At 45.3% G+C, this 13,122-nt stretch overlaps 1 protein-coding gene across 1 annotated transcript in view; it reads right to left on the minus strand.

Annotated features, from left to right (window-relative positions):
* The window catches only part of Larp4b (La ribonucleoprotein 4B), a 79,929-nt gene extending 79,047 nt beyond the window's left edge, over positions 1 to 882 (minus strand). The window contains exon 1 of the mRNA XM_036189243.1: positions 605 to 882. The gene's annotated coding sequence lies outside the window, so the exon portion shown is untranslated. The remainder of the gene's footprint in view (positions 1 to 604) is intronic.
* Between the last annotated feature and the right edge of the window lie 12,240 nt (positions 883 to 13,122).

Consider the following 13,122-nt stretch of genomic DNA (forward strand, 5'->3'; position numbering starts at 1 on the left):
CCAAACACATACTCGAGCAACAGGATCTTAAAACTTCCTGGTTCTAAAGGAATGCGATTCCCTAATGAGCCATCTCTCCCCGAAGCAGCAAGCGCGGCTGTCTGGCCGGTCTCCGGCGGGACCGAGGGGGGCGAGGCCACGGCGCCGCACTGCGGGTCCCCAGCACCCTCCCGCTCGACCTCGGGGCGCTGGTGGCCTGCGACCCCAGCCCATTCTCCTCAGCTGCATGGGCAAACCCACAAGGGCCAAGGGGACGCGGCCTCGGGGACGACTTTGCACACGTCTCACTGGCTCCAGTCCTCTCCGGCCAGGGCCGTGTCAGTCAGGTCCGACCCCGGCCCGCAGGTCCTCCCAGGTCCAGGATAACCTGGACCGCCCAGGCCAAGTCCGGCCTGCCCTGCCGGTCCCTGAACCTCTCTCGGTCCTCCCCAGCGCCGGCCCCCGGCCCTGTGCCGTCCCTCCTCGGCCGGGCCCAGCCCTGCCCGCCACTGGCCCAGTCCCTCCGGGAAGATGGCGGCCCAGTGACAGGCTGGTGCAGGCGCGGGTCCGAGCACGGGGCGCGGAGGGAGGCCGCCCCGTCGATGGCCGAGGACGGCCCGCTCACCTGTCAGCCGCCCGCCCCGCCCGACCGGCCGCCCGCGGGCTCGTCGCCGCAGCCCCGGTGCCCGGCGACCGCGCAAAACACGCGGGGACGGCCGAGGAGGGAGACGGCAAGAAGAGGCGGCACGGCCGGGCCGGGCCGGAGACAGCAAAGAAGAGGGGGCGCGGGCTTGGCAGCGGCGGCAGCTGATCCTTCCCCTTTCGGGCCCGAAAATGTCTCAACCTCGAGACTCCCGATCCCCAACGCTCCTTCCCGTTCGCATGAGAACACACAGATCCCACTTCCGGGGCCCTGCGGAAGTCCCACCCCCGCGCGGCCCCGCGCCCTACCCCGGCGCCCTTACCCACCCGGCCCGCCGACTGGAGTTTGGCGCCCGGGAGAGCCGCGCGTCATGGCGGCGCTGCGTGGTGATTGGCTAAGAGGTCTCGAGTCCTCCCTTCTACTTCCCCCAGCCTCTCCGCGAGCACCCATCTCGCGGCATCTGTGATTGGCGCGTGCGCGCACGACGGCGACCCCGCCCCGCCCCGCCCCGCCCCGAGCTGCTGCGCGCGCCGCACGTCCCGTCTCTCCCCGCCCATTCTGCAAGCCCCGCCCTGTAGCTGCCTGAGCCCTAAAGGTTGCAGTAGCTCTACCTAGTAAGTGTGCATTTAAACCAGTGTTAGCTAGTCTGTAGGGCTTCCCACGCTGGCTGCGTCCTGAAAAGCGAAAGCCCCTCTCTCCAGACCCTCTGTATCCAGGACCTCGGACACGGTCCGGCACTCCTCTACAGCTTCTGGGAACTCAGTGTGAGACAAGAGTGATTCAAATGAGCAAAAAACACCTAGTCTTGTCCCTTCCCAGAGAATTGAGAATAGCGGTACCTTGGCCTTGTCGATTTTCTTAAAACGTAAAAAAACCAAAAGAATGTTGCTTTTACTTAAAAGTTGCTGCCTACTTCTCTCCATTCGTGCACCAGTTGGATACTTTCTATAACTCCCCATTGAAAAGGCTCTTTTGGAACTATATCCGCAGTTACCGTCTACCTGTTCTACTCATTGTTTTCCAGAAATAGTAATCAAATGTTGAAGAGTGTACATTTTGGAAGGCTTCTTGAACCCTTATGTATCGGGTCTTTTTGTGCGAGTTTGTTCTCTTCTGCCCTGTAGGTCTTGCGGCTCAAACTCTGGTGTTTGGACTTCAGAGCAAGCGCCTTTACCTACAGAGCCATCTCACCCACCCCTTTTGTGATGCCTTGTTGCACTCTACCAGCTTTAAGAATAGTTGCAAGTTAACTGTACCCATAGACCCATTTCTTCTTGGGGGGGTTTGAATGAAAATGGCCTCCACAGGCCCATAGGGAGTGCACTACTAGCAGATGTGGCCTTGTTGGAGAAGTGTGTCACTGGAGGTGGGCCTTTAGGTTTCAAATGCTCAAGCCAGGCCCAGCATCACTCTTTCTTCCTGCTAGCCTATGGGGCCTCCCAGGCTGGCTGTGCCCTGAAAGCGAAAGCCCCTCTCTCCAGACCCTCTGTATCCAGGACCTCAGACATGATCCGACACTCCTCTACAGCTTCTGGGAACTCAATGTGAGACAAGAGTGATTCAAATGAGCAAAAACACTTAGTCTTGCCCCTCCCAGAGAATTGAGAATAGTGATACCACTGCTGATCCGTATGTAGAACTCTCAGCTACCTCTCCAGTACCATGTCTGCCTGCTTCCTGACATACTTCCTGCCTTGATGACAATGGACAAATCTCTGAACTGTAGCCCACTCCCAATTAAATGTTTTCCTTTATAAGAGGTGACATGGTCATGGTGTCTCTCACAGCAATAGGAACCCTAAGACATTTGTTCAAAGACCAGATCTCACTATTTCACACAGACTGGATTTCAACTCATATTGATTCTCTTGCCTCCTCCCTCCTGGCAATGCTGTACCCTATTCATAGATGTGGTTCTAAAGATAATAAATTACATAAGAGTGAGATTTCCTCTAATCCTGGAAAGCATATACAACATTAATACTATTAAAACTTTTCCCTTCTCTATAGTTCTGCCTGTTGTTACATCTCAGGGTATTTGTTGTCAGAGCAAAGCAACTGGAACACTATCCAGGATGCCAATGGCATTCCCTTCAAATATATCTTTTCCATCTCTTTAATAAAGATCTCCATGACTCCCTTTGTCTTTCCTACAGGATAACATTCTAGGTCAATTTCATAGAAAGAAGGCCTTTCACAAACTAGTGAAAATAGCCTATTTCAGCCCCATCCTTTACCTTTCCTACACTGTAGGGTGAGACACCCTAACTTTCCAATTGCATTAGTGTACTAAGCTTTCTTAAGACATTGGGTGAGGAACTGGATCTACACTGGAATAAAGCAGAGCCTGTACACTCTATATAGTGCAGTTTACTGAAAGTCAAGTCAGTGTTTAACATGTGTTTTTTTCCTATAAAACCATGACACCTGGGAAGTGGCTCAGTGACAGAGTGCTTACCTGACATATGGAAGCCTCTGGCTTCCATTCCTAGCATGGAAGGGAAAAGATAGACATAGACAGAGAGACAGAAAAACAATTCCACGTTTATGGGTATAAACATAAATATTCACAAGTTAATTTGACAGCATGGCCATTTAGCAAACTAATAATTGCAGATTCTACCCCATGGCCTATGATCTCCCCAACCACAGGAGATACCCAGCATTATAGTACAGGCATGAAATTCTCTCTACAGGAATAGAGCTCAAATCTAATCAGAAATGTGAGTTACCCCCTAATAGCTATGCCACTATTGTACTAGTGGGCATATCTTGCTTGGTAAGTTATTATTGTAGCAGGCAATTTCCAGTGCTAGGTAAGATCTTGATATCTTTCCTCCCCTAGAAGCTGGCATAGAACCCTAGCCCACTAAGGGGAATTTTCCATGTTGGTTTAACATTGATTTCTCTATGTCCTGCAGCCAAACTGTGTGGTACCTTCAGCAATAGGGTCTTACCTTGCAATTATATTGGGTAACCAAGGGCAATGACAGTTACCTATGCTGCTTTGGAGACCTTTGGGCCTCCCTAACCAATAACTCATAAGAAGGCATCCCGTGTATTGTAGTGAGATTCTCATTTAATAACCTGTGTCTTCTGGTTGAAATACTGTCCACCCATTCAGTGTAATTATGTTCAAACATTTTGCTTTGTTTTGCTAGACAGGGTTTCTCTTGTAGCCTTGGCTGTCCTGGAACTCACTCTATAGACCAGGCTGGCCTCAAACTCAAAGATCCACTTGCTTCTGCCTCCCAAGTGTTGGGATTAAAGGCGTGGGATACAAGGCCCAGCCTGAGGCTTTTAATTTCCAATCTAGGTATGGTGGCCCATTCCTGTAATCACAACACTCAAAAGATTGAGGGAGGAGGATCCCAACTTTGAGGCCAGTCTAGATTTTGCTGTTTGAAAGTTCAAGGACAACCTGGGCTATAGAATGAGGCCCTATCTCAAAGCAAAACATAAATTCTAATTGTTTTGAGCTACTCATTGCCCATCAATTAAACAAATACTGACTAAGAACTTCCTCTGCCTTGAAAGACTCTATTGAGTTCTAGAGACAGGGCAACAACAATGAAGAGAAATTAACAAATAAATAGGAAAGGGAGGTGTAAAGAGTTAGGAGAGCAGGATCTCAGACAACTTGGGAAGGAGCCAGGAGTGACAGGTAACCCAAGGCTGGAGTGAAGAGGCTGCACATAAGCCTTCCTCATAGAATGAGCACCACTTAGAAAGTTAGAGACAGGCCAGTCCTGTTCAGTGAGTCAAGATTTTATTATGAGGCAAGGAGGAGTCCTTAGAAGCTTTTGTAAAATTTGCTGAAGAGTTTCTCCTACCACAAAAGGGACCAGAATAGAACCCCAAAAAGAACTGGCTTAGTCAAATTAGGAAGTATCAAAATGAATGACAGTCATACACTAGAATATGATGGATTTATAAATTTGTAAATGCATGAGTTCACGCAGCTTCTAGGGGCGTGTGTGTGTGTGTGTGTGTGTGTGTGTGTGTAAATAATAGAGATAATGAGAAAAGGAAAAGCTCTTCTTTACAGTATAATATTGGTTAATAAATGAAGAAGCAATTGTTTTAAAAAATCAGCCATGCTGCCATTGTCATAGAACTTACAATGGTCATAAATGCTGGAGTGAATGGAAATTGATTGAGGCAGAGGTTATAGATGACATTTCAATACTTATTAATTTTAAAGGGAAAGGGCTTTTTTTTGTAGTTGATAAATGTGTGGGCTCCTTCTGAATCAAGTGGACCAATTCAGCAATAATGGGTTCCTGATGGACTTCAGTTGTTCCCCATGTGACTACTTCAGTCATGTGAGATTCATGCCCCAAACACACAAGCTAAGATTAGATATAGTGAGCAAACTGTTGTGTTGAGTGTTGCTGAAGCTTCATGTGATTGACACGCAGAGATTCATAAATCTCTTCCCCAGGCTTATTTTTGCATGTTGTATCTCCTCATGATAATCAAAATATAAGAATGATATGGAGGATTTTAATGTCTTACTGATATCCCATGAAGATGTGATACTCAAAACACAGTCAAAGAAATGAAGCTGTGTGTTTCCTAGGATTTCCCTCACTCCCTTGCTGAAGGAACAAAGGGGCCCAGGCAAGGCCTCTGAGTCTTGCATCCTAGGAAGCTGTAGAGACTTACAGTGCAGCTGATTGGGCAAGCACAGAACCAGGGAGAACAGAGTCCCGGCAGGGGCAGTAGGATGACCTGGGAGAGAGCAGCAACTACTGATGAAGGGACCCATGGATGAGGGCCTGCAGTGGGGACTTAGGATCTGTACAGTCATAGAACCCTAGAAAGAGAGACCATATCTAGGGAGAATCAAGATCCCCTACCCCACCCACCCTGCTCGTGTGTGTGTGTGTGTGTGTGTGTGTGTGTGTGTGTGTGTGTGTCTGTGTCTATGTGTCTATGTGGTGCACTATAGTGTATGATCTTGTACAGGTATGCACATGTGGAGGCAATCAGGGTCCTGTTCTGTCACTCTTCACTTTATTTCTCTGAGACAAAGTCTTTCACTGAACCTGGAGCTAGCCTAGCAGTCAGCATACCCCAGAGATCCTCCTGTCTCTGCCTCCCACAGCACTGCTAACACATCTGTGCCTGAAGTCACACTCAGCTTTTTATATGGGTTCTGGGATTTCACATTCAGGTCCTCATGCTTGCTTAACAAGCACTCTTGTCCACTGAACCGTCTTTCCAGCTCCTCTAGAACGATAAGAAACCTTGCTGTGTTATGTGCTTTGGAATACCTGGGGGCTGATGTATTTACGGAAACCCACGGGGAAGACCTAGGCTACTCTAGCAATGCTTCAGATTGGGTTTGTGTCTTCTTTGAATGTAACACTATTTTCTCCTAAGTTGGTTGGGACTGCAGCTTGAATTCATGGTATTTCTTGTGGATTTCCCCAGGGAACATTTGACCTGCTTACTTTCAGTAATTTTTTAAGTTATTTTTGCAATATCATAGCCCAAATACCTGACAGAGATACTGCGGAGGGCAAAGTGTTATTTTGGCTTGGTTTTAGGGTGTTTCAGTCCACCACAGTGATGGCATGGTGGAACAGCCTGCAAGGCAGTGGGAGTTTGGGGGTAGAGACAGCTCGAGACACTAGATCGGAAACAGAGAGCTGGGGCAGAACCAGGGGTGACCTACTTCCTCCAGCTAATCCCTGCATCCTTAAAACTGGATCCCCGCGGGGCGGTGGTGACGCACGCCTTTAATCCCAGCACTGGGGAGGCAGAGGCAGGAGGATCTCTGTGAGTTAGAGGCCAGCCTGGTCTCCAAAGGGAGTTCCAGGAAAGGTGCAAAGCTACACAGAGAAACCCTGTCCCAAAACAAAACAACAACAACAACAACAACAACAACAACAACAACAACAACAAAAAACTGGATCCCCATCAAAATAGCACCAATAACTGGGAAACAGGTACTGAAAACATGATTCTGGAGGTATTCAAACACTAACACCTTTATAGCACCAGTGTACACGTATGCATGAAATGGTTACTAGGCCCATGGAAAGACCTATTTTCACCTTGCTTGCCTGTCTAGTTGAGGCTCTCAACAAGAAAAGAGTGAGTTGGTAAGATTCAAGAGATTTTATTAGAACCCCTAGTTGGGGATTGGATACTTCCGGCAGAGAACCAGACTTCATATGTGTATTAGTTACTTTTTTTGTGGCTGAGATAAAACATGATAACCAGAAACAATTTATGGAAGATCGAATTTATTTTGGTTTACTGTTTCCAAGGTAGGGTCCATAATGGCAGGAGGCATGGTAGCAGGCAAGTGGGGCAGGAAGCAAGGAGACCATGTTTTCAAACAGAAACACCAAGTGCGGAAGGAGTGGGGCTAGAAACTCTCCAAGTCTGCCCCAAAGAAGCACTTCCACCAGCAAAGCCAAGCCCACTAAACCTTCCATAACCTCCTAGACAAATCACCAGGGGACCAAGTATTAAAACACATGAACCTGCGGGGTGGTGGTGGGGGGGGTGGGGGGGGGTGGTGGTGCGCGCCTTTAATCCCAGCACTTAGGAGGCAGAGCCAGGTGGATCTCTGTGAGTTCGAGGCCATCCTGGGCTACCAAGTGAGTTCCAGGAAAAGGCGCAAAGCTACGCAGAGAAACCTTGTCTCAAAAAAACAACAAACAAAACAAAACAAAACACACATACACACACACACACACACACACACACACACACACACACACACCAAAAACAAAAAAACTTTTTTTTTTTTCATTTAAACCTGCACATTAGGCATATGTAAGTGTATTACCTTGAGAAAGTTTTAATCTCCTGGAGATCTGACACAGTTTGTAACCCAGCAACCACAGACACTGAACTTCTTAAGAATTGAGGAGAATTTCTCTATGGGAAAAGGGCCAAAGTCCAAAAGCTCATTGCCTGTCTTCAAGGCACTGAACTTCTTCCTGTCTTCCAAGCAGCTCACATTCCACTCGACCTTCCTTACCCCCACCGCCCTTCCACCAAACTAGAATCTGTCCCAGAGCCTCAGTGGAAGCAAGAAATAGTTCCAGGTCCCTCCCAACCCTCACCTTGGGTGAGAAGTACAGTCACCTCTGAGAAGTGTGGCGTCCCAGCAAACACTCCTAAGAGTTGCTTCTGTAAATGGACACACGTACCCAATTCACAGACTGGATGGCTCTTTTTACTGGATAAAAATTATTCCCAGGAGGTCTGGGAAGGGAAAACCGAACAACAGCAGGCTCCATTATTTTTTAGGCTTTTTGTTTTGTTTTTGTTTGTGTGTGTGTGCATGCTCATGTGTGTGTGAAGGTAAACATGGGCATGGGGGCCACACACCAACCTCTGGTGTCATACCTAGCTCATCTGCCAGCCTCTCACAGGCTTTTGCAGATTCTTAGCGAATGACTTCTATTTTTAACATTTTCAGTAATAAATCTAGTTGACCTGGAACTTTAATCATTTTCTTCTCTTTTCCGAATTCCATGGAGATACCTATTTTTGTTTCTTTGTTTTGTCAACATTGTAACCTTAGATACCATGTAATATAGTTGAGTGGAATAATCTTCCATACTTCACTTATATTGCTATTGTATCTTCCTCTAGGCATATTTTAATCACTTTGACTAGACTCAAAGACAGTTTCCTAGATCCTCTTTGTGAAACATTTGAAGCTCATCAGTCACATGCTGCCTACCAGTCAGAAATAGGAATCCCAGAGGGAAACTGGAAATCCAAGCTACCTTATGCTCATGTTGTCCTTCAATGCACAAGTCAGATTTTTCTTTTGAGAGTCTCATGTTCCTAGATGAACCTCAAGCTCCCTATTTAGCAGAGGATGACCTTGAACTTCTGATCCTGCCTCTGCCTCCTGAGCGCTGAGGTTACAGATGCATGCCATCATGCCCAGTTTACATAGTATTGAGCTCAAACCCAAGGCTTCAAGCATGCTAGGCAAAGCATCCTACCAACTGAGCCACATCCCCCATTCCTGATTCATATTGTTTTACTAGGTCAGATATCTAAATCTATTGTTTTCTTTAGAAGTATCCCTATTTTAACAACTGTTTTGGGTCTTAATTTTAAAGTACCCTAATGTTCAAGTTTCAGTGAAGTCATGTAGTTACTAAATTGTCAGGTTATTTTATGTAGGGCAAAATTCTGGTAAGTGCAGTTTTCATGGTTTGTTTTGTTTTGTTTTTAAATGACCTTAAGCCGGGCGGTGGTGGCACATGCCTATAATCCCAGCACTCGGGAGGCAGAGGCAGGTGGATCTCTGTGTTTGAGACCAGCCTGGGCTACAAAGTGAGTTCCAGGAAAGGAGCAAAGCTACACAGAGAAACCCTGTCTTGAAAAACAGCAACAACAACAACAAAAAAAAAAAACCACCCCCAAACCATTATATACTTGTATCAAAATGCCATAGTGAAATCATTATTGTGCATAATTAACACATCCTAATAAAAACTTATGGGGTTGGGGATTTAGCTCAGTGGTAGAGCACTTGCCTAGCAAGCACAAGGCCCTGGGTTCGATCCTCAGCTCCAAAAAGAGAAAAAAGAAAAAAAAACATAATAAAAATGTGGTGGGTATTGTGTTCCCTGAAATATTGTGTGTTCTCTGAGATAAACATATCTGGGGGCAGAGGGCAGACAGCCACTAGAACAAAGCCAAAAATGGTGGCTAGAAAATGGGTCAGAGCAAGCCCTAACAGAAGTTGGGTCATGGTGGTACACACCTTTAATCCCAGCACTTGGGAGGCAGAGCCAGGTAGATCTCTGAGTTCAAGGCCACTTTAGAAACAGCTAAGCATGGTGACCCACGCCTTAATTCCAGAAACCCAACCTTTAATCCCAGGCAGTGGGGGCAGAAAGAGAAAGGTATATAAGGCGTGAGGACCAGGAACTAGAGGAGAAAAAGCATGTAGACAGTTAAGCATTTGGTTGGTTAAGCGTTCAGGCTTTGGAGCAACACAGTTCAGCTGAGATTCATGTGGAGGAGGACTCAGAAGCTTCCAGCCTGAGGAAACAGGATCACCTGAGGAACTAGCAAGGTGAGGTAGCTGTGTCTTGTTCTGCTTCTCTGATCTTCCAGCATTCACCCCAATAACCTGCCTCAGGTTTGGTTTCATTAATAAGACCTTTTAAGTTTCCTGTTACATGAAAATATGATCACACATATGTATATACATATACCACATTACAATCCACTCCACACAGACACACAACTGACAAAAAGTTTCATGTAATATTGGCAACTGGTATCCTACATCACAAATGTACTCCACAGCACCTAACTATATACTTACAATGGTCAAACAGGTCAATTTTATGCTGTAAACCGCTTACCCTCCATCTTAAAGCTTCATTAAATATTTACTTTTACTTTGTGTCATGTTGGTTCTGTTTTCTGTTTCTTCTAGTTGCGAGCATTTCAGTCGCTCTGTGCGTTGTTGGTGTCAGAGCTGCTGGTGGTGAAATGCTGACCCGCCAGATGAGACCGTTGAAATTCCATCTCCTCATTTCCACACAGTTCACAGGACTCCGCTCCCCTAAAGAATTCTCACCTCATAGTTAAAATGTGTGACAAAACCAAGCTGATAATTCCCTCTATGTGCACAATCCGCTGCGTTTCAAGATCAGATTTGAAATTCTACTTAGAAATGAGGGCTTAACTGTATGCTAGTAAATTATATTTCCTTCATTCATTTGAAATTTTTATCTGATTAAGTTCATTAATATTTCTATCTTTTTTTGGGGGGGGGGTTTCAAGACAAGGTTTCTCTGTGTAGCTTTGTGCTTTTCCTGAAACTTATTCTGTAGCCCAACTTACAGAGATCCTCCTGCTTCTGCCTCCCGAGTGTTGGGATTAAAGGCGTGCATCACCACAGCGCAGCTAATATTTCTATCTTTAATGATAAGAACTGCAAACACAAAAGCCATTAGGGACCAGATAGTGAATGTCAGTGTAGGAACTGGCTAGAGTAAGCTAATAGTGAGTGGTGAGCCCATGGTTAACTAAGGAAGGGATGTGTGCCCAAGGAGGAGGTGCTCACATTCACTTTAACAAATGCTGATGCTGACATGGTGATGTGGGCCTGTAATCCCAGCAAGCTCTTGGGAGGCGGAACCAAGCCAAACCAAACAAAAAGCACAGCACAAATGCACAAACTTTCATGTTGGCAAAGGGAGTTAGGTGATCTTGGACCCAGAGTTCAAGATCTTGGTTAGAAACAGTTTTTCCAGAGGCCCAGAAAGAAAAAGAAATTTTAGTATCAAGGGATGAGCATGGGCTCATTGGAGAGTTTTAGGACTTGAGAGACCTGAATACAAAGAGTATGGAGAATATTACAATAGAACACAAATTACAATGAGCCTGCCTCTTCACTATGATTGTCCAACTTAACACTGTTGAATAAGTCATTTGTAGTTTCTACCCACACAGGATTTTACCAGTAATCCAAAGTAATTTTATATCATAGCATTAGTAATTATGAATACTGTAGACCAAGCATCTGGAAGTCACAAGATGCATTTCGTGTATAACATCTCCTGTATTCAAAATGGCACTGGCATGTAATTCACTACCATATTATAAGTAAGGAAAGTGAACCAAACAATCTATTCGAGATTCCCTTATAGGAAAATGGAGAGTTAAACTAGATGCCAGAGTCTGAGAGTTTTCACTGGCCCCTCCTTGTGTCCTTTGGGCTGTGCCTGCACAATGAAAGCTCCAATACAACGCGGCATTTTCACATTTCCTTCTGTGGGAATTTCTTCTTCTTTCTTTTTTCTTTTTCTTTTGCTATATACTTTGCTTAACACAGCAAAGTGGAAGACAAATAGCTTTCTATATAAAGTAGCTTGTGCTAAATGAAGATGAGAGTCATTTGCAATCAAATGGAAATCAGAACCGCTTTGGTCATGAGAGCTTGAACCTCTCACCATGTCTTAGTGACTTCTGTTAAATCCAAGCAAATGTTCCCTTCTGTCTTCTTGCACCCCTGACTCATCCCCATCCAGGGTTATTCAGTGCCTAGAATTCAGGGTCCTCCTTCTTATGTTGAGCACTGTGTTGTTAAGGAATTTGCTGGAGACATGGCTCAGTAGTTAAGAGCACCACTTGCTGACCCTGAAGAGGCCCCCCCATATGGCTTCTCATACTACTCTGCAACTCCAGTTTCAAGGGACCTGACATCCTCCTTCCAAGTCTGCTCAGGCAGCAGGCATACATGTGTTACATATACATATATGCAAGCAAAGCATTCATACACATAAAATAAGAATATATAAATCTTTTTGAAAAACAAAGCTCACAACAGACTATTTTTAATGATAGGGTCCTTCCTTAGAAGACATTCTAACTGCATCCCTCCACTGTTTGACATTCTCTTTGCTACCTATGTTTGTTAATCTTTTTTACTTCCCTTTCTAGCTTAAATCCAGATTTCAATTTTATTTTTTAGAACTTCATACATGAGCACTGCATCTAAGTCACTCCTGCTCTCCCCATTTCCTCCCTTGTTCTCCTACCCAAATTCATGACCACTTCTTCATTATTATTGTTACACACACACACATGGTGTGTGTGTATATATATGTGTACATGTCTATGCAACCTACTGAGTCCATTAAGGCTTATTCACATGTATCCAGGGCTGACCACTCGGGATTGGACATTCTATTCAAGAGCTTTGTCCCTGGAGAAAACTGTCCTTCTTTCAAGCTGTTGATCACCCATATCTCTTCATTTAGGGGTTGGACCTTGTGGAATTTCCCCCATCTACACTGGCATGTCCATTGATGTTGCACTGGTCTTGTTGAGTGCTCATGGGTACATTTTCCTCGTCATGTCTAGGGAATATTAGCAGCAGGCACCCCGTCCTCTGACTCTTACAATCTTACACAATGTTCCCTGAGCTTTAGTGGTGGGTGTCACATTGCTGACAGGTTTGGGCAGTCTTCTTGAACACCAGTTCTTTGCATTTTTACCTATTGTGAATCTCTGCAATAATCTCCATCTGTTGCAAAAAAGAAGCTTCAGGTCCAGATTTTTTTTTTTTTTTTCTGAAACAAGCCCTGGACAGAAAAAGTTTAGAAACAAAAGAGGGGTGTGTGTGTGTGTGTGTGTGTGTGTGTGTGTGTGTGTGTGTGTGTGACAGTATGCTAATAGAAAGGGAAGGTACTAGTAAAGAAAACAAGGAGATAGTCATAGAGAAGGTGAAGTAAGTGTTCCAGATAGCTAGAATATTTACTTGCTGGCCAGGAAAAACTCAATTATGAAAGAATAGAAGAAGTCTCTATGGGTATTCTATGATCCCTGGAACTTTCCTAAATTTATTGATTCTTTTTGTTTTAAACAATTTTTTTTCAGAGCTGAGGACTGAACCCAGGGCCTTATGCTTGCTAGGCAAGTGCTCTACCACTGAGCTAAATGCCCAACCTAAACATAATTTTTAAATTTATTCTTTGGGAATTTCACAT

This window comes from Onychomys torridus, chromosome 5, assembly GCF_903995425.1.
Source record: "Onychomys torridus chromosome 5, mOncTor1.1, whole genome shotgun sequence".
NCBI classification, from domain to species: Eukaryota; Metazoa; Chordata; class Mammalia; order Rodentia; family Cricetidae; genus Onychomys; species Onychomys torridus.